We start from the raw sequence: 21964 nt of genomic DNA on the forward strand, positions 1-21964 counted from the left end.
GACCAGTTGTCCTTTGTAATTACATAACTCATTATATCATAAAATGTATGGCGCAACCAAAAAACACTATTTTTGTGGGGAAATTTAAAAGAAAAACGCAATTTTGCTAATTTTGGAAGGTTTCGTTTTCACGCTGTACAATTTACGGTAAAAATGACGTGTGTTCTTTATTCTGAGGGTCAATACGATTAAAATGATACCCATTATTACATACTTTTATATTATTGTTGTGCTTAAAAAAATCACAAACTTTTTAACCAAATTAGTACGTTTATACTCCCTTTATTTTGATGACCTCTAACTTTTTTATTTTTCTGTATAAGCAGCGGTATGAGGGCTCATTTTTTGCGCCATGATCTGTACTTTTTTTGATACCACATTTGCATATAAAAAACTTTTAATACATTTTTTATAATTTTTTTTTTATAAAATGTATTAAAAAAGTAGCAATTTTGGACTTTTATTTTTTTTTTACATTCACGACGTTCACCGTACGGGATCATTAACATTTTATTTTAATAGTTCGGAAATGTACGCACGCGGCGATACAAAAAATGTCTATAACATTTTTTACGCTTTTTGGGGGTAAAATAGGAAAAAACGGACGTTTTACTTTTTTATTGGGGGAGGGGATTTTTCACTTTTTTTTTACTTTTACATTTTTTAACATTTTTTTTTACACTTGAATAGTCCCCATAGGGGACTATTCATAGCAATACCATGATTGCTAATACTGATCTGTTCTATGTATAGGACATAGAACAGATCAGTGTTATCGGCTATCTTCTGTTCTGGTCTGCTCGATCTCAGACCAGAGCAGAAGACGCCGGGAGCCGGAAGGAGGAAGGTGAGGGGACCTCCGTGCGGCGTTCTGAATGATCGGATCCCCGCAGCAGCGCTGCGGGCGATCCGATCGTTCATTTAAATCGCGCACTGCCGCAGATGCCGGGATCTGTATTGCCGGGATCTGTATTGCCGGCGGGTCCCTGGCTGCGATCAGCAGCTGGGATCAGCCGCGCATGACACGGACATCGCTCCGATGCCCGCGGTTATGCACAGGGCCAAAATGTACGTCCTGGTGCGTTAAGTACCACCGCACCAGGACGTACATTTACGTCCTGCGTCCTTAAGAGGTTAAGAGGTTAAAGGGGTACTCCAGCAGAAAACCTTTTTTTCTTTTTTAAAACAACTGGTGCCAGAAAGTTAAACAGATTTGTAAATTACTTCTATTAAAAAATCTTAATCCTTCCAGTACTTATCAGTTGCTGTATTCTACAGAGAAAGTTGTGTAGTTTTTTCCAGTCTGACCACAGTGCTCTCTGCTGATACTTTTGTTCGTGTCTGGTACTGTCCAGAGCAGGAGGGGTTTGCTATGGGGATTTGCTCCTACTTTGGACAGTTCCTGACATGGACAGAGGTGTCAGCAGAGAGCACTGTGGTCAGACAGAAAATAACTATACAACTTCCTGTGGAGCATACAGCAGGTGATAAATACTGGAAGGGTTAAGATTTTTTAATAGAAGTAATTTACAAATCTGTTTAACTTTCTGGCACCAGTTGATAAAAAAAAAAAAAAATGTGTTTTCCACCAGAGTACCCCTTTAATATTTGTCAGAGGATGTCAGTCCTTGCTGAGCTGACTTCCTGTGAACTACAGGATGACATCATTACCAGACCAATCCTGCTAGCTTCCAGACCCCTTCCCACCCAGATGTGTATACTGCTGCTCAGTGGTGTATTTTGGTTTTGTGCAGCCCTAGGCCAGACTAAAGTCAGGCACCCCAGTCTCCTGTGATGTGTGACCCCCTTTTGCATAATGGGAAGGTGATGTCCGTTACTGCTGTCTGTGAAGCTCTGGTCCGGTTCTGCACTCGAAAAGGCGAGCATCTTCCCTCCATTCCTCCCACCGCCCCAACCTCCCTCCACAGCCGCTTTTGCAGTGTGTGTCGCCACTGCCCCCCTTAAATTGCCACCCTAGACCTAGTGGTAAATATGTTGCTGCAATGGAATCAGGATATATAGTAGTTATACTCCTCCCCTGAGACTGTGTTCACACCTTGTGGTTTTTAAATTTTTTTTCTATTTTTGTAGCGATTTTCCCTTAATTGTGGCAAAAATGGTTATATTTTACCATAATTATGCAAATCACCGTAAAACATCATTTTTACCATGATTTGGAAAAAAAAAACTTGCACCAAAGTTCAACATATACAAACAGTCTGAAGACTTTGCCCTATGAATAAGTAAACATAAAAACTGCGCATAATGTGAACTGACCTTAAAGGGGTTATCCACCATAATGTGATTTTTGTATGTACCTGGCAGGCAGTAATGGACATGCTTAGGAAGGATCTGCACTTGTCTTGGGGCTAAATGGCTATGTTGTGAGATTACCATAATGTTGTGGCTAGCTTTTTGTGAACTGGTATTTCCTGTTTGAGATTTCTTTTTTTGCCTACAAATCCCAGAATTCCATTTTCCTCCCTTCCACACATCAGCCACCCCACCCACTGAAACATAAATGAGCTGCATCCATTCAAAAGACCTGTGGTTTTCAATCAGGGTGCCTACAGCTTGGAGCTGAGCGATATGACCAAACATGTGTATCACTGTATTTTTGTAAGTGATGGCGGTTCCACGGTATTTCAACCCCCCAATCATGTGACCCGTGGGCGCTGTTTCTCCCCCCTCCCAATCTATCAGCCCAGCGCTGCAGTGTCCCCAACTAATCATATGTGACCCATGAGCGCTGCTTCTCCCCCCCCCCCCCCAAACAATTATCAGCCGCTGCGCTGTACTGTACTATCCTTGTGCCTGGACTGCAAAAATAAACAAAATAAACTTTCACTCACCTTCCTACGTTCCATCGTTTCTCTGGTACCGGCCTCACAGTCCTCTTGCTGCTTGCTGGGGATGGGAACGTCACAGACCCTTCAGCCTATCACCGGCCGCAGCTATGTCCCACCTCGGCAAGTGATAGGCTGAGCCCACTGTCATGTAAGGCGCCGGCCGGCTTCTTACATGACAATGCGCTCAGCCTATCACCGGCCTAGGCGGGACATCCTGAAATACCCCTTTAACCCACTTATGAGTCTAATCAGTTTACTTGGGTAATCTTTAGCATTGGCAGCCTAATTTGATTACCAGTTGCAGTGGCCAAACGCCACACCCAAAACCAGAGGATATATGGGAAATGTAGGCTGCATTGTAGAATCACTTAAGTGTGGAATTGCAAACCAAAATGGAGCCTAACTTATGTCTGCCACATCAGCTAAAACAGGTAATCTCATGGTATACACAAGAAACTCTACATTTTCAGCAATAATAGCCTATGCTGCACTAAATAACCAACAAAAATAAATCCTAAGAGCTTCTTTTAAACGGCTGCTTTTTTATGTAGCGTCCTTGCAGCTTTCTTACTAGTTTTTTGTCCAAACTAAGTTTAATTATTACTTGTGTGTTAAAGTTTTGAGTAAAACTTTCTTCTTATGTCTTCATTGACTTGTATAATTTCAATGCAAACTCCTTTTCACTACATGAAGTATCCCTTTATTATATCTTCGAAAAAGTTGTGTCAGTAAATTGAACACAAGATGGCAGTGTTGCTCTTTACTGTAGATTTACAGAAACTGTCTTTAAATTGGCTTAGCACATTCTTTCTCAAGATCTTACTTTATGGGGTTTTGAGCTTCTCAGTATTAAAAAATTCCAGAGGTGACATCATAATTTGAGGTTAGTTCACTTATTTCACCCTCCAGGAAGCTGCAATAGAGAGCACTCTGTTCACCCAAAGGTGCAGATCTGGATGCCACGGTTACAGCATCTCCACAATTCTCAATTTGGCATTTTAAAATGGGCCAAGTAATTGACATGTACCGGAGTGGCAATCAAAGCAAAGCACTCATCCATGGCACACCTCCTCCACCTTTTATGATCGTAGCTCCAGCGTTCTGAATGCCTTGCTTCACAGCTTTGGGATCTTTCCAGATAAGAACATGATGTATAAATAGTTGCCATTATTATCTTATAATACCAGTTTATAGTACATGGATCAGTGGTGATGTGATTAACTACATAAAGCCCATGGAATTCGGGTGCTCTTCTCTGCCCCTAGACTCAGATAAGATTCTGATCGCGGGGGTCCTGCCGCTGGGGACCACTGCAATCTCGGCTGCGGGACCCCAGACATCCGGTGCATGGAGCAAACTTTACTCCATGCCGGATGACTGGCAAAGCGGGGCAGAGGCTAATGACGTCACGGTCATGCCCCACTCACGACATCACGGCCATGCCCTCTCAATGCAAGTTTATGGGAAGGGGCGTGACGGCCATCACGCCCCCTTCCATAGACTTGCATTGAGGGGATGTGGCCATGACGTCACGAGCGGGGCGTGGCTGTGACGTCATGAGCCTCCCGATCAGACATCTTATCCTTTGAATAGGGGATAAGATGTCTAGGGGCGGAGTACCCCTTTAAGCCTTTGGGTGGAATCACATGCTGTGGATGTTGTTGCAGAATGCTCCGTTACTGTCCCATTCATCTAATGGGGACTTGCATTTGCGAAATGCATTTGCTCACTGCCAGAACAACCCCATTGAAGTGAATAAAACTGATTTCCAGTAGCAGAAATTTCTGCAATAAACTGCCTGGTGTGAATTAACCCTTTGGCTACCAAACGTTCTGTCACAACACGCGAGTTGGCATTTCTCTGAGCCTTGATGCCTCCACCTCATATCCATTTTTGCCAGCAGGAACAGTTTCTACCAATAAAACTGTATTCTGTGCTAAATTAGGAGGCGATAATTCTCAGACAGCTTGATCTAAGCTCTCAGAGAAATATCCAGCAATTTCATCCCCAGTTCTTCTGGGTCAGATGACTGTCCTGAGGGCTGGTTATTTAATTTGTAATATCTCAGGCCATTCTGAACAGCGATCTGCAGCCACACTGTTAAATAGAAGAATGTTGGGAAAGGCTCCTTTTTGTGCTTCTTTGTTGCAGGGATTCAGAGGCAAAAAGACAGATCTTTCATTACAAATATTCTAGTAGAATAAATACCTAAAATAGAGGAAGTTTAGCAACTAATTGTAAATAAAAGGAAAGATTTCCAGAAATGTACACTGATGGCCTATATAATCACTGGGATCAACCGAACATTCTCCCTATCTACTATTGTATATGTATAACTACAGTAGTCACACATCCTGCCCCTATAATTTGTCCATAAAGAAGGGTGGTTAAGTAATATCATGACAGAGTAATTTTGCCTTTAAAGGGGTACTCAGGTGGAAAACTTTTTTTAATCAACTGATGCCAGAAAGTTAAACAGATTTGTAAATTACTTCCATTTAAAAATCTTAATACTTTCAGTACTTCTCAGCTGCTGTATGCTATAGAAGAAGTTCTTTTTTTTCTTCTGTCTGACCATGGTGCTCTCTGCTGACACCTCTGTCCATGTCAGGAACTGTCCAGAGCAGGAGGAAATCCCCATAGCAATCCTCTCCTGCTCTGGATAGTTCCTGATACAGACAGAGGTGTCAACAGAGAGCACTGTGGTCAGACAGAAAAGAAATTCTAAAAGAAAAGAAATACCTCTGGAGCATACAGTGGCTGATAAGTACTGGAAGGAATACAATTTTTAATTAGAAGTAATTTACAAATGTGGTCTTTTTGGTACCGGTTGATTTAAAAAAAAAAATTCCACCGCAGCACCCCTTTAAAGGAGTCCTCCACTTTGGAAATCTGTACATGTCAGAAGGGTCCATTTAAAGGGAATCTGTCAACTGCCATTCCAAACTGCAGACATTGTTAGATAGTCGCTGAGGTGCTGAGGGCTGTAACACCTCATCGCTCCCCTTCCTGCTTGATTGACAGACAGCTGGAAGCCGAGTCCTGACAGTTAGTCAAGCAGGGGCAGGAATGGGAGAAGGAACGAGGAGACGTTCCAGCCCTCAGCACTTCAGCGGCTTGGGAACGCCTCTTTGATACTTGACACCAGAGAATGGAGTCACAGACAGATGTAATTAAATGAATGTATAACGATGTTCGAAAGGTAAACACCATAATGGGGGAAGATTTATCAAAACCTGTGCAGAGGAAAAGTTGACCAGTTGCCCATAGCAACCAATCAGATCGCTTCTTTCAGTTTTTAGAGGCCTTTTTGAAAATATAAGAAGCGATCTGATTGGTTGCTATGGGCAACTGGTCAACTTTTCCTTTGCACAAGTTATAATAAATTTACCACCATGTGTCTTCCTACCCCCAAAAGCTTCTAACAATATCAGCAGTTTGGAATGTGAATTGCATCTGACAGATTCAGTAAGGGCCTGTTCACATCACAGAATAACCATGAGGAAATTCCATGCAGATTCTGCTTGCAACATACTAACATTGATCTCAATGGGAGAAAACTGCTAAATATACCCTACTAAAGTTCTGTATCGAAATTTCCAACACAGAATTGGATTCTTGAAAGATTGAACATATTCAATCTTCTGGCAAATCCACAGGAGAAGTCCTGGCACTGCTCCGTACTGAACAGGACTGTGCTTATTTTCCACAGCAGAGTGGCTCGGATGTTAAGCGAAGGAGGCTGCTGTCACAGAATAAGCCCGAAATTCCAGGCCCAAACTTCTGTAGTGTCAACGGGCCTGAGAAGATCACATATGGACCATCTGTACTGATCCCTAGTAATTAGCTGTAATCTGTAATGAAAGCTGGCAGTAAGTGTTAATTTTCTCTCCAGCGCCACCATAGTTTAAATTAAGCATTGCAGAGTGCCCATTCAAAACAATGTCCATGATTTACAATTTCACCACTGGGGAAAGGGGGTGTGATCACCAAAAGGGGGCATGACCGAGACATTCCAACATATTAAAGGGGTATTCCAGAAATAAATCTTATCCCCTTTCCAAAGGATAGGAGATAAGATGTCTGATCCCGGGGGGCCCGCCACTGCCCCCCCCCCCCCGTGATCTTTGTGCAGCACCCGCCACTGCTCCAGTCTCGGAAACCTCTTTCATGCCACACCCCCTCCATTCATGTCTGTAGGAGGGGGCGTGACGGCTTAACCTTAAAGTGATATTTGAAAGTAAAATCTAGGCTCTGATACATAACTTTTGTCCTAGGCCAATAGACTTCACTGGAATTGCAGATATTTGCAATGCTGATTTATAAAATAGCTGTGCGTCTAAACCCTAAGGGTAACTCAGCAGGAAAAACATACTCACAGTTGTTGGTTGTCTAGGCATCAGGGCTCAAGTCCAGCAGGAATGCATGAGAACGGAGTTCCTGCACTTTTTCCATAGCAGAAACACTGTTCCCATTAGCAGGAGTCATGCAGGACCAGCCTTTGAGAGGGAATCTTGGGTGAGTTCCCATACTTTGTTTTCCCCTGGACTTGACCCCTGCTAGGCATGCTTGGAGTTGTAGTTTTGCAACATCTGGTGGTCCATAGTTTGGAGATCACTGCCCTACTTTATCATGTAGCTATACAGAATATACTGAGAACCACATTACAGCTAGTAATCATATTTAGGGAATATTCATGTTTGCAACAAGAAATCTAATCCACAAGATCCTAAGGAGTAAGTCATCATTCTTCCCATCAAATCTCCAGACACAGATGTGAACAAAACCTTAAAGGGGTACTCCGCCCCTAAACATCTTATCCCCTATCAAAAGGATAGGGATAAGATGTCTGATCGTGGGGTTCCTGCCACTGGGGACCCCCGCAATCTCGGCTGTGGCACTCCAGACATCCAGTGCACGGAGCGATCTTCGCTCCATGCCGGATGACTGGTGTTGTGGGGTGGAGGCTCGTGACATCATGGCCACACCCTGCTCATGACTTGACAGCCACACCCTCTCCCAAAGACTTGCATTGAGGGGGCGTGGCTGTGACGTCCCAAGCCTCCGGTGCAGCAGGGAGATCGTGGGGGTCCCCAGCGGCATTACCCCCACGATCAGACATCTTATCCCCTATCCTTTGGAGTACCCCTTTAAATTAACACTCTAGAAATAGGCATATGACCTGACCACAAAGCTCCATTTCTGTTATTTGAGAGTCTATAATGCAATTCTTTGTATCAGTTTAGGTCACAGGCTATAAAAAGAACAAAGCTTTGGATGTGAATAGAGAAGAAACATCATGTAACTCAAATCTGTGCAGGATACAAATAAAGTGTCTGCAAAGTTTCTCAACATTTCTCTCTCGCTATTATATAAAAGTATATGCAGCAATGGAATTTTCTTTTAGGTTTTTCAGGTGCTTGTTTCAAGGATGGATTAAAAGGAACATTAAAGTTAATTGCGAGCACTTTGTAAGTAATGAAATTTCACTACTCAGTCCATGAATCTGTATTGTACCTAGCAAACAATATTGCCAACCTCCTTTCCTATAGAAGCTGTAAAGCAATCAGTGCTTTGTAGTGCTCCACAGATTACAGCATTGATCTGTGTCCTCTTTGTTATTCTCAGTGCTGTCAGATGAAGGCGTTCTGAGGCATGCAGCTTTTTCTTCCCGGTAAAGAATTGTCGTGAGGAAAGGTGAGACAGGAATTGTTGCGTTCACCGCTTGTTTCTCAGCCCCCTGCAGGCCTGGACACAGGGAGAGGTCAGAGGGGGCATTGATTATATGTCTGACCCTCAGGTGTGTGGAATCAATAGTACTAACTTGCAGGGAAAAAAGGCCGGAAAAAAAGCATCCAGACGTTCTCACAAGTGCAAAAGTTTAAAGTCAGCATTTTCATATTGGAAAATACTGGCTGGAATGGAGGAGTCCGCTTGGATAATCTATTACAAAGAACAGTCTTTCTAATCGCAGCGCAGTATCCAGCAGTGTGTGGCTTTCTCTATAGTATTTCTACTGACTGCTTTATTAGATGTAACTATAATATTAACATGGCATTAAAGCACACCTGCAGTCAGCACCTTACATTGTGAGTGAATGCAGGTCATGGCAACTACTTCCTGTGAACTGTACTTAATAGGGTTCCAGAAAGTAGAGATAGGGACTGCTCTGTGTAGTGTATTTAAAGGCGTACTCTGCTGTAAACATCTTATCCCCTATCCAAAGGATAAGGGATAAGATGTTAGTTTGTGGCGGATGTAAGTTAGCAGTGGCGGCGTCTGGAACACGGAAGCTTGCAGCTTCCGCGTTCGTGACGTCACACCACGCCCCCTCCATTTCTGTCTATGGGAAGGGGCGTGAAGGCTAGTACATAGCTGCCACGCCTACTCCCATAGACGTGAATGTAGGGGGCGTGGCGGCCAGCATAGCCAGTCATTGGGCACAGAGTGGAGTTTGCTCCGTGAACTGAATGACGGATGCCGCATGGAGATCACGGGGGTCACCAGTGGCAGGACCCCTGCGATCTAACATATTATACCCTATACTTTCTATAGGGGATAAGATGTTTACAGCGGATTACCCCTTTAAGCAACTCTTCAGTGTAAAGTGTATTTGTCATTTTAAAAAATTTTTAAAAACCTGTACAATTTTTTTTAAATCACCTCGGCACTACTTTGAAGTACACTCTGAATTACACTGAGTCTCCTGCTAGGAGTTTCGAGCTGCGGCGGAAAAAATTTCCCGCAGCTCAAATTTGTAGCGGGGAACTCGCTGTAATCTGCCGCCAGTGTGAATGTAGCCTGTATATTCAAACGGGAGGGGGGTCAAAACTACAACTCCCAGCATGCACTGACAGACCATGCATGCTGGGAGTTGTAGTTTTGCAACAGCTGGAGGCACACTGTCTGGAAAACCTTGAGTGAGGTTCTATGACCTAACTCAGTATTTTCCAATCAGTGTGCCTCCAGCTGTTGCAAAACTACAACTCCCAGCATGTACTGATTGCGGAAGGGCATGCTGGGAGATGTAGTTATGCAATGGCTGGAGGCACGCAAGTACAACTCCCAGCATGCCAAGACAGCCTTATGCTGTTCCTGAATGCTGGGAGTTGTAGTTTTGCTAGATTTAGAGGGGTTCAAGTTGTAAATCACTGTCCAGTGGTCTCAAAACTGTGGCCCTCCAGATGTTGCAAACCTACAACTCTGGGCATGCTGAGAGTTGTAGTTTTGCAACATCTGGAGGGCTACAATTTGAGACCACTTAGTGATCTACAACCTGAACCCCTCTAAATATTGCAAAACTACAAGTCCCAGCATGCCCACACAGCAAACAGCTGTCTGGGCATGCTGGGAGTTGTAGTTTTTCAACATCTGGAGGGCCACGGTTTAGAGACCACTGTAAACTGTGGCCCTCCGGATGTTGCTAGGCAACAACTCACCTAGCAGGACCCGGAAGTATTGCTGCCGCCGCCGCACGTGGGGGAGGATAGCTAACGGGGATCCGGGATCCAGGTAGGGACCTTCGACGCCGACCTTCCCTGGACGGTTCCCCCGTTTTGCCCGGACATCGACAGGTGAGCAAAGCGGGGGAACCGAACTTCAACCCCCCCTCCCCCGGTCTGCTATCGGTCGGTCGCTCGGCCGACCAATAGCAGGGATAGGAGGGGTGGCACCCCTGCCACCAAACTCCTATCCCTTTAGGGGGATCGAGGGTGTCTCGGACACCCCCGATCCCTCTTATTTTCCGGGTCACCGGGTCACCAGTGACCCGTATGACCCGGAATCGCGCAGATCGCAGGTCTGAATTGACCTGCGATTTGTGCGCATCGCGGTCATGGGGGGGTCTCAGGACCCCCCTCGGCGATGTGCCGGGATGCCTGCTGTTAGATAACAGCAGTCATCCCGGTCCGATCACCGCTACCGGTGACGCGCCGCTCCCGGAACCCCGTGACGTACATGTACATCGCCGTGCGCCAAGTGACACTTCGTGGCGCCGTACATGTACGTCGCTCGTCGTGAAGGGGTTAAAAGGCGCTTTAAGGACCCCTATAGTGCTTTAGGGACCCCAAAAAATGTGTTGCTGAGCGTTCAATAGAAATCAGGGCCATTAGAAATAGCTATGTGCTCACGTGTGTTTCATTTTTAATGCTACAGCTATAGTGATGTCCCCTATGGTGTTGCAGAAAAGTACAGTGCATGTTACTCATTGCCAAGGTGACATGAAATAGGTTATGTTGTATCATTTGGAGTTTAGTTATATGTAAAATGACCTAGTCTACTGTCATATTTTTCCTCCTATTTTCAGGATTATAATAAATGGTCTAGGCAGCTTTATCGGATAAGAAAGAAGAGCTCCGAAACCCTGACTTCTACATCAGTTGTTGTGTGAACCAACCCAACCTGGCTCCACTGAACTGGAAACATTGTGAAGATTTGTTATTTTAACTTTATTCCTCTAGGGTTAAACAGCAGACAGTGCAGAGAGCAGGGAGTCCAGTCGCTTGTCTCTATTCTGTCATACTATTGTGACTAGTTCACTTTCTAGCCGCAATGGCCTGGAAGATTCAGACATGTCTCTCCTGTATGTAATGCTTAGGGAGAAGTTACAAGCTAATTGTACCATTCTCTCTACTGAGGGTAGTACTATTTCTAAGCACCGATCCAGCCTTTGCAAGCAGCAGAGGATTTAAGGTCATTTAGCTGTAACGCAAACATATATATTTTAACCTTACTGTCTAGATTCCCCTTTATTTAACTTTTTTCCATTATTTACCTACAATCTACATTTCAGATTGGAATGTTTTTTCATTAATTTTTTCATTTATAGTTTTATAAAAGGCTATAGTCTGTCTTGGACATAGTTCAGAATACTGAGCATAGTGTTCATGTATAAGTAACTGATTCGTGTTATACACTTAAAAGAGTAAAGAGACAAAAGTCAAACAAGTTCATGTTAGCTCATATTCCATCAGTGTTCATTAACAAGGAATAAAAAATAGGGGAAAATTGAACAGGCAGATGGTTTTCGTGAAATACATACATTTTTTCATTGTAATGTAGTGCATGTTAAAGTGCACCTTTAACTTCTCTTGCATTGTAGATGTACAGGCTTCTCTTGCATTATATAAATTGTAATGTTCTTTAATCCCTTAAGGACGCAGCCCTTTTTCACCTTAAGGACTGAGCCCTTTACGCATTAATAACTCTAAGATGCTTTTACCGAATATTCTGATTCTGAGATTGTTTTTTCGTGACATATTCTACTTTATTTTGGTGGTAAATTTTCGTCGTTACTTGCATCCTTTTTTTGGTGAAAAATCCCCAAATTTCATGAAAATTGCAAAATCTGAAGGGACAGATGTTACAGAACTACAACTCCCAGCATGCCTGGGCAGTCTAGGCATGCTGCGAGTTGTAGTTTGGTAACATCTGGAGGGCTACCGTTTGGGCACCACTGTAACAGTGGTCTCCAAACTGTGACCCGCCAGATGTTGCAATACTACAACTCCCAGCATGCCCAGACAGCCTTTGGCTGTCTGGGCATGCTGGGAGTTGCAGTTTGGCACCCACTAGGAAGGGCAGCAGTAAATATCGCATATCTTTTTATTTATTTTTGAATCTCCATTGTCCTTTTTAGTGCTGAGATATAAGATTTTTTTTTAATATGCAGATATGGCCAAAGTGTCTAGAGGGTGTTCCCCAGCATGACAAGAGCCCAGGATTAGAACGCCCATGCCCATTTTAGCTAATGGCTATCAAACATTGTGGGCTAATGCAAGTGAATCATGGGGCAGTATTAAAGAGGACAAGGCCTGGACTTACTTGGACTGCTGGGAAATGCCCCCTGGGCTCTTGAGCCTTATTTACATAATAACAAAAAGGCTTATATCTAGAAGCTGGAAAGAATGTTGAACATGAAAAGATAAAAAGGTGTGCATGGAATCCTGATTAGAAGCCCTGGTGAGCCATATGCTTATTTCTACCTCTGTTTAGCTGCAGACGAGTCTAATTTAAAGAACATTATGGGAGATTTATCAAAACCTATGCAGAGAAGAAGTTGACCAGTCGCACATAGCAACCAATCAGATAGCTTCTTTAATTTTTCAAAGGCCTTTAGAAAAAATAAATAAGTAAATAATGAAAGAAGCGATCTGGTTGCAATTGGCAACTGATCAACTTTTCCTCTACACAGTTCTTGATAAATCTCCCCCCATTTACTTAACATTACCTGGCCAGCAGTGGGACAGAGCTGAGCTGTTTGCCAGCAGTACTCACACCTGGACTTTCTTTTCCGTAGTTGTCTGGCCAGTCATAGGCCAGCACTTTCTTTTCTCTGCTATGTCATGACATAGTGTGGGAGAAAATACACAGGCACTGGACAGGCTGGCTTTGTTCATGGGGATGATTTACACTGTACACTACTATAGATTGCATGTAGGGGGCACAAGAGGGATATTAATGCACTGGCTTTGCATGTTGCTATGTGTACAGAAAAGAAAAAAGTTCAATAAGTGACTTCAAAACAAGATAGGGTGAGTTATACACCACCATCAGGCCCAAGGGAAGCAGACAGGCTCAACTTGCATTCACACAGATCAGGATCACTTGTACATAACTAGAGATGAACGAACTTTTGAAAAATCCGACTAGCCAAATTTTTTGAAAAAAATTGGTTCGAAATTTATTTGCGGCAAATCTATATTAAAAATGGCTATTTCTGGCCTACAGAGAGCCTCAATAGGGGCGTAGAACACTTTGTTGTATTCTAACACGCATATGGAGTGTGCTGGGGTAGTGAAATAATACTGTTATTCAGTATGACATGCAGATTACAGGCATCTCTTTTAGAATCACAATCACAATGACAGAGCCTGGAGGTAGCATCAGTATGAGGAGACCATATAGTGGCTGAGTGACACAGCGTGGAGGTGTTGGCAGCATGAGGAGACCATTTAGTGGCTAAATGACACAGCGTGGAGGTGTTGGCAGCATGAGGAGACCATATAGTGGCTGAATGACACAGCTTGGATGTGGCTGAAGCATGAGGAGACCATATAGTGGCTGAATGACACAGCGTGGAGGTGTTGGCAGCATGAGGAGACCATATAGTGGCTGAATGACGCAGTGTGCAGGTGTTGGCAGCATGAGGAGACCATATAGTGGCTGATTGACACCCCCTGGAGCTGGCAGCAGCATGAGTAGACAGTAAAGCTTCACAATCCCTAAGATTAAAAGATGAATTTTGAAATTTGTATTGAAACATTATGGTAGCTAGTGCTACCATAAAAAAATTTGGACCAAGGCCCAGCAGCATCAGTAAACCATACATTGCCTGAATGACACAGCCTGGAGTGTGCTGAAGCATGAGGAGACCATATAGTGTCTGAATGGCAAAGCCAGGAGTTGGCAGCAGTATGAGTAGACACTAGGGCTTCACAATCTCTAAGATTAAAAGATGAATTTGAAAAAATTAAATTGAAGATTTTGGGTAGCTAGTGCTACCATAACACAATTTTCATTCCCAGACCCAGGCCCAGCAGCATCAGTAAACCATATATTGCCTGAATGACACAGCCTGGAGTTGGTTGAAGCATGAGGAGACCATATAGTGTCTGAATGGCACAGCCTGGAGTTGGCAGAAGCATGAGGAGACCATTGCAATTTATGATTTTAAAATTTAAATTGAGGTTTTTAAAATTGAACTTTTAACTCCCAAGTTTTAGTGTCCTGGGCCCTGGCGTGTGGGTACAAAGGACCAAATCTAACAAGGAGTCCCATGTGACATGGCAGCTCAATGACAGAGCCTGGAGGTGGCATCAGTAGGAGGAGACCATATAGTGGCTGAATGACTGCCTGGAGTTTGTGGCAGCATAGAGAAACCATATAGTGTCTGAATGGCACAGCCTGGAGTTGGCGGCAGATGAGGAGACAATAGGGCCTCACAATCTCTAAGAATAAAAGATGAATTTTGAAATTTCCATTAAAGATGTATGGTACCTAGTCCTACCATAAACCTATAAAGGTAATGTCCTAGGCCCAGCAGCACCACTAAACCATGTATTTGCTGAATGACACAGACTGGAGCTGGCTGAAGCATCAGTAAACCATATATTGGATCAATGGCACAGCCTGGAGGTGGCTGAAGCATGAGGAAACCATATAGTGGCTGAATGACACAGTCTGGAGTTGGCTGAAGCATGAGAAGAGACCATATAGGGACTGAATGAAACAGCCTGGAGGTGGGAGCAGAAGCATCAGGAGTCCTGAAAGTGATTGGTGACAGAGTGGCGCGGTGGGTGGCAATACCAGTACCTTGTGACGAAGTTGGGTGAAAAAAGGTCTGATGCGGATTAATGTTTGTAACTGGGGAGCAGCGCCTTAAATCTGTTTGGCACTATCCATATTTGTGAAGTGTTGGTGTGGCACCATGGTCAATCTACTCTAATGCATCAGGCATTGGTGGTTGGAAATCCTGGCTGATCCATGCCTAATTCATCTTCACAAAAGTCAGTCTCTTCACATTTTTCGTGGACAGACGAGTTCTCCTTGGGGTGACTATGGCCCCCGCCGCACAAAATGCGCGCTCTAATGGCCCACTACTGGCCGGGCAGGACAGCTTTTCCAGGGCAAGCTCTACTAGTTGTGGCCGCAAATCAAGTTTGGCATCCCAGAAGTCAAGCGGATCTTCAAGGTGTGTTGGCATGGGCATGTCAAGGTATGCCACCACCTGCCGGTTCAGGTCCTGCTCCAAGTGTACCTGCTGCTGATGAGTTGCTTCACTATGCGGGTGAAGAAAGCTATTCATCAGCGACTGTAGACTCAGGCTCCTGCTGATGGAACTGGTACTGCTCCTGCCACCCCTCCTCTCCCCAGCAGCCATGGCAGTGGAAGTTGAGCGTAGGGGGCCCCGATTCAGACCTGCAAGAGGATGGACGATGGCGCCGATAGGCATCGGCCAACTGACTACATAGGATGCCTCTGTAGTAGGTCATTTTGTCCTCCCTCTCAATGGGTGTAATAAAAGGCTCCTATTTTGTGGCTGTAATGAGGATCCAATAAGGTGGAGATCCAGAAGTAATCCCACTGCCGAATGGTGACAATTCAGCTGCCACTACGCAAGCAAGCATGCATCGTGCCATTTGTGCAAGTGACTCGGAGGGACTCCCTGCCTACATCTCTACTGCATACTTCCATTGTGTGTCTGGGATTGTGGCTGTGCAGGAACCACATTCACCCAGTGAGCCTTAAAGGACATGTATTGTCCCTGACCGTAGTTACAGCTCCAGACGTTGGCGCTGCCATGCACTTTGGTACACACCGACAAGCTCAAGGACTGGACCACCTTCTCTTTCACAAAATTGAGCAGGGCTGGTACTGCAGAGCCCACCACTTGAAAAGGGAGGGACTGCAGCACAAGCAACTTAGACCGGAGCACATTCAGCTTCTGCGCCATTGGATGAGTGGGTGCATACTGTTATCTCTTGGAGCAGGAGCATCTGGAGCGACAGAAGGAGGGTATAACACACAGCTCCCTTCGGCTGAGGTGGTGGAGCCTTGGCTGGCTGAAAGAGAGAGCGGCGTGCCACTGGGTGATGCAGCAGGCTGGACCACTACATTGGAGCCATGGTTCTCCCAGGCCGCTTTATGGTGGCGAAGCATATGTTGGCGCAGGGCTGTGGTGCCAACATTGGGACCCTGGCCACGCTTAACCTTCTGCCGACACATTTTGCATGGGGCCAGGTTACCTTCCTGCGGATGCTTGATGAAAAACTGCAACACCGCGTAGTTAATCAGTAGCTGATTTTACCACCAACAGTCCGCACTGATTGACTGCTACTGCCGTCGATTCCAGGAACCCATGTTCTACTACCTCAGGGGAAGGTAGGCTACCGCAAAGCAGTTGGTCTACCCCGGGCACGTTTTGCTCCAGAATTTCCACTTCTGCCACCATGCTGACTGCCAACCATGCTACCGCCTTGCTGGCTCAGCTGCTGCCTCACGGGCAACCTGCAACTCTCTTCTCCTGATGATGATGAAGCCCCTCTGCACCTGGCTTCCAAGTGCGATCGACTTCATCATCATCGAGTTGTGTCTGCACGTCATTGATGTCCTCCTCAGGTTCCTCATCAGTGTCTGCTTCAGGAGCCTGAACTCTGGTAACACCACCTCCCACGCCAATCTCCTCATCACGACTTGCCTACCTAGCGGAGGGCGGATGTCTCCTCCACGTCTTGGCTATGCAGTAGCTGCTGACTGTCCTCTAGATCATCCTCACTAAATAGTGGAGCTGAACCCAGAGCATAAGATACTTCTGTAGGGGAGGGAACAGCATAGGACAGAGGCAATGGGAGGACAGGGACTGCTTCGGGGCCATGCCAACAGAGTTGTGTCTGAGGAACCCCCCGACTGTTGACTGGTGGTGTCAGATGTCACTTGTGATGAAGTGGATGACCGTGTTAACCAATCGACTACGGCAGATGGGTTGCTTGTCAAGATACGACCGCTAGCTGATACCTGGAGCTCAGGCCTCTCGCAGTGACTCCTGCTGCCACTCGCCCCTAGTCTTCTGCGACCTCTGCCTGAAGGATTTAGGCCTCTGCCACTCCTCTGTGCATGTCCCAGCACTTCTCTGCCTGACATACTTAGTGCGTATATGAGGGGAGTACAATACGCTTCACTACGCTTAAAACAGTATTTGTCTAGAACAGCAGCAGGTGTACACTTTTGGCTGGCCTTTCACAGTATCTAGGCCCTTGACAGATTAACAGGTACAAAATAGTACACTACTTAGATGTAGGTATGTGATATTCACTGATGAGGGCATAATGCTCTACAGTACACTCAAAAAAGTATCTGAGTACAACACCAGCCGGTGAGTACTTTTGCCTGGACTTTCACAGTATGTAGGCCCTTGACAGATTAACATGTAAAAAATAGTACACTGCTTAGACGTACATATGCGGTAGGCACTGATGAGGGCAGAAAAATGTGCTACAGTACGCCTAAAAACTCTGTATTTTTGTAAAACATCAGCCAGTGATTACTTTTGTCTGTCCTTTCACAGTATGTAAGCCCTTGCCAGATTAACAGATACAAAATAGTACACTGCTTAGATGTACGTATGTGGTATGCACGATAAGGGCAGAAAAATGCACTACAGTATGCCTAAAAACTCTGTATTTTTGTAAAACACCAGCTGGTGATTACTTTTGCTTGAACTTCCAAAGTATGCAGGCCCTTGACAGATTAGCAGGTACAAAATAGTACACTACTTAGATGTACGTATGCGGTATGCCCTTATAAGGGCAGAAAAATGCGGTACAGTACCATTAAAAAAGAACGTATTTTTGTAACGCCAGCAGTACACAACAGCGCTGCAGCCAAAAAAAGCTGTGTACTAAACACAAAATTGCACAAAATGGACTGCTGGATATTATACCGTCTACAGACTAGTATAACCAGCAGATCATTTTTTGTGGAACAAGGACACTGAATTGCCTGAATTGGACCCCCGTGATCTTGCACACGGAACCCCGTTTGTAATCAGGCGACTACAGGGCGGGCGGCGTGTGACGTCACGCCCCCTCCTGTAGGCTTGCATTGAGGAGCGGAGCGTAACGTCAAACGGGGACGGAGGCGTGACGTCACACGCCGCCCGCCCTGTAGTCGCCGGTAATCAGACCCGGAGCGAACACGCTCCGGGGACTGATTACAAACGGGGTGCCGCGTGCAATATCACGGGGGTCCCCAGCGGCAGGACTCCCGCGATCAGGCATCTTATCCCCTATCCTTTGGATAGGGGATAAGATGTCTAAGCACCGGAGTACACCTTTAAACGCTGCTGGACTGCGCTTTTCTCTGCTGTACCACACGCACACAAACTCTGCGTCCTATGATCCTTCTACAGTGTATTGTAATGAAGTGAGGAGCCGGAATTATGGCTGCCGATTATATAGGGCTGTGACATCACAGGGGTGACTGGCTGCTGATAGGCTGCAAGTGATTAAGGGTCATCCCGCCTACTTCCCTTCCCGCCTTGCCTTCAGATCGTTCCCTGCCCCATGTACTGACATGTGGATCCACCATTTTAGATGTCCTGGAGCCTGTACTGCAGTAAATGGAGTTTAATGGAGTGATCTGCGCAATAGAATTGCGGCGATATTCGCATTAGTTCCGAATCGAATATTTCCTGAAATTTGTAATGAATTTAGGTTCGTCAGCTTCGATTCGCTCATCTCTATACATAACAATAGCTAGGCACACCCCCAATTCCTGTAATTTGTCTTGCTGTCTCAGGGGTTCCCCTAACAACATGCTTTGGTCAGCCGTTTGCAGGGAAATTAGACACCTAGTGGAAAAGACTTTAGAACTTTTTTTTTACAGAGTGAAGAGTCATTTTTAATAAATGTTAAAAATCACACTGGCTATCAAATGGATGAAAGTTGCAAGAACCAAAGTGACCTTAATAGGACCAGTGGACCCTCCCATCTTCAGAATACTCCAGGTTATCATTTTGGCTTTCAAGGCTCTGCCTAAATTATGTTCTTCTTGCCTATACTCCTCTGGTTCAATAGTTTACCTTCACTGTTATGTGCTGATATTGATTTTTTGTTTTTGCTGCCCATGTCAATTAAACCAGTAACCTATTCTGATTCTATCTGGTTACACCTCCACGAGACGTTATGCAAGAAATCAAACACTGAGCCAGTTTAGGTCTGTTAGTCATGAAATAACCTGAAGAAATCCTCTGTGGTCCCTATTGTCATTTGTACCACATGTAATGGTGTTCAACAAACATTTTTAGGTGTCCTGATGGTGTAGAGTTATTTTTATAAATCAAGTAGTGTGTGGTTTATGAGCAGTAGAATGTAATAGGTAATCTGAGTACTATGGCCTGATGTCATGATGGGAGATTGGCACACTGATCATACAATGTGCCAGCAACATTAAATCCAATGCCTGTGGGATTAAATGGCTGTTGGATTCAGGAGCTAAACAGAGAACTGTAAAACTTGTACAGCATCAAATATCTTATGTAAATCAGGGACCAAGTCAGATCTCCCTGTATGTCTCTAGTCATAATAAGTTTTCCAGAGTGTCATACCATGCATTTGTAAAGGTTTCAAACTTTTTCACATTTTGTTATGTTATGGCACTCAATTCTTCATAATGATAAAGTGAGAACAGAATCTTAGAAGTTTTTACTAATTTATTAAGAAAGAAAAAACTAAAATTTGCATGGACATAAGTATTCAGACCCTTAGCTGTGACACCTAACATTTTGCTTTGATACACTGGTGTGACACACTGTGTATCAAACCCCCTTCTCATGTAATTACGTTACTACTGGAGTGACACACTGCAACAAACCTCCTCCTCATGTAATCACCTTACTACTGGGGTGACACACTGTCACAAATGTCCTCCTCATGTAATCACCTTACTACTGGGGTGACACACTGTGTATCAAACCCCCTTCTCATGTAAAAAACGTTACTACTAGGGTGACACACTGTAACAAACCTCCTCCTCATGTAATTACGTTACTACTAGGGTGACACACTGTAACAAACCTCCTCCTCATGTAATCACCTTACTACTGGGGTGACACACTGTGTATCAAACCCCCTTCTCATGTAAAAAACGTTACTACTAGGGTGACACATTGTAACAAACCTCCTCCTCATGTAATTACGTTACTACTAGGGTGACACACTGTAACAAACCTCCTCCTCATATAGTCACCTTACTGCTGGGGTGATGCTGAGGTGCAGATTTCTTCACACACAACACAACAGCAGTGACTGTACAGGAAACATGTGACCTTCACTTCAGCTCAGCCCTGCCTCCTCCACAGCATCACCTTAGGTCCCTTAGCCACCATCTCTTCTGTCCTGCAGAGATGAGTTCTGCCCACCCCCCCATTTTACTTTTCACATTATGGTGACATCTCCACAGGTCCTATATGTCCAGCATCCAGTAGTATTGGGGGGGATGAGGCAGATTTGAGCCCTGGATAATCACATGGTCGTGCCGAGGTGGAGTGTACAGTTGCGGCACTGCGCTCCTCTATCCGAATGTGATGTGACAGTGCTGTGTTCCTGACAGCCTAGAAGAGTGCAACGCCACCGGTGTTGTTTTTACAGCTCCTCCCAAAAAATACTGTGGCCATAGGTGGCGTCAAAGGGGGCGCTCTGGGCACCTTCCTTTTCTGTCTAAGGGTGACGCTGGCAATTATTACAATAGACTGACAAAAATTTGTTTTGAAGTCATTGTAGTGAGGCTGCAAAAATTGTCAATCCTCACACTGCATTTGGATAAACACCTTTGGTGTGCACCAAAAGTAGCCACAGCCTCCATTGTTCTAACAGAGGCCAATAGACTGTGCTTTTTGCCTCTGTGTGGGTAGTATGGCTATACAGTGGCATATGTCGGGAAGCACTCAAACCTTTTTCATTTATCTCTGTAAGCAGATGCCGAGGATTTGGAGATCTGTATCAATAAAATGGAGTTCTAACTACTAAACTAATTTATATTGTGAAATGGATGTGCACAAAGTTAAGAACCTAAAAAGAGAAGATACTTTACTTTTAAGCTCGTGGACAGAACACAAGTAGAAAACTCTTTTTGGGCAATAAATTGACTGTCTAATGATAGAAAAAGACCTAGAGCCAATATTCTACATTATTTCTAGTTTACTATTGACATCTCAGCAGGGGATCCAATTAATAATTTCCAAAATGTGCACTACTCTGGAAAATCCCTGATGGCAATAAACCAGTGTCTACAGCAGTGCTCCTCAAATTGTGAAGCGGGACTCCTATATTGCTTATTTAAATGTTCTAATGGGTTCAGGAGACACATTTTAAAATAACCCAAGGTAATTTTTTCAAAGAGGCAACTCCTTGTTTTGGCTGCTGATGTCTCAGTAGAAAAATATTGAAAATACTTGGTCTATAGCAAGAATAAATCTCAAGAAAGAGTGGTCTAGATTTACTATTGTTGTGTCATTGTAAGTAAGCTTTACATGAGTCTGCCTTTCGTTCAGTCGTAGTGTATTTACCGTACTATTGTTCTTGTGGCACATGGACTATGGTACATGTAGAAATTTGCTT

At 44.5% G+C, this 21964-nt stretch overlaps 1 long non-coding RNA gene across 1 annotated transcript; it reads left to right on the forward strand.

The window, feature by feature from the left end:
- The first annotated feature begins 8202 nt into the window (after window positions 1-8202).
- On the forward strand, window positions 8203-11240 carry LOC130368334 (uncharacterized). The gene is made up of 3 exons (XR_008892414.1): window positions 8203-8320; window positions 8478-8546; window positions 11155-11240. It is a non-coding gene; the product is annotated as an uncharacterized LOC130368334 (long non-coding RNA).
- The last annotated feature ends 10724 nt before the right edge of the window (window positions 11241-21964 follow it).

The sequence above is a fragment of the Hyla sarda genome, chromosome 4 (assembly GCF_029499605.1).
Source record: "Hyla sarda isolate aHylSar1 chromosome 4, aHylSar1.hap1, whole genome shotgun sequence".
Lineage (NCBI taxonomy): Eukaryota > Metazoa > Chordata > Amphibia > Anura > Hylidae > Hyla > Hyla sarda.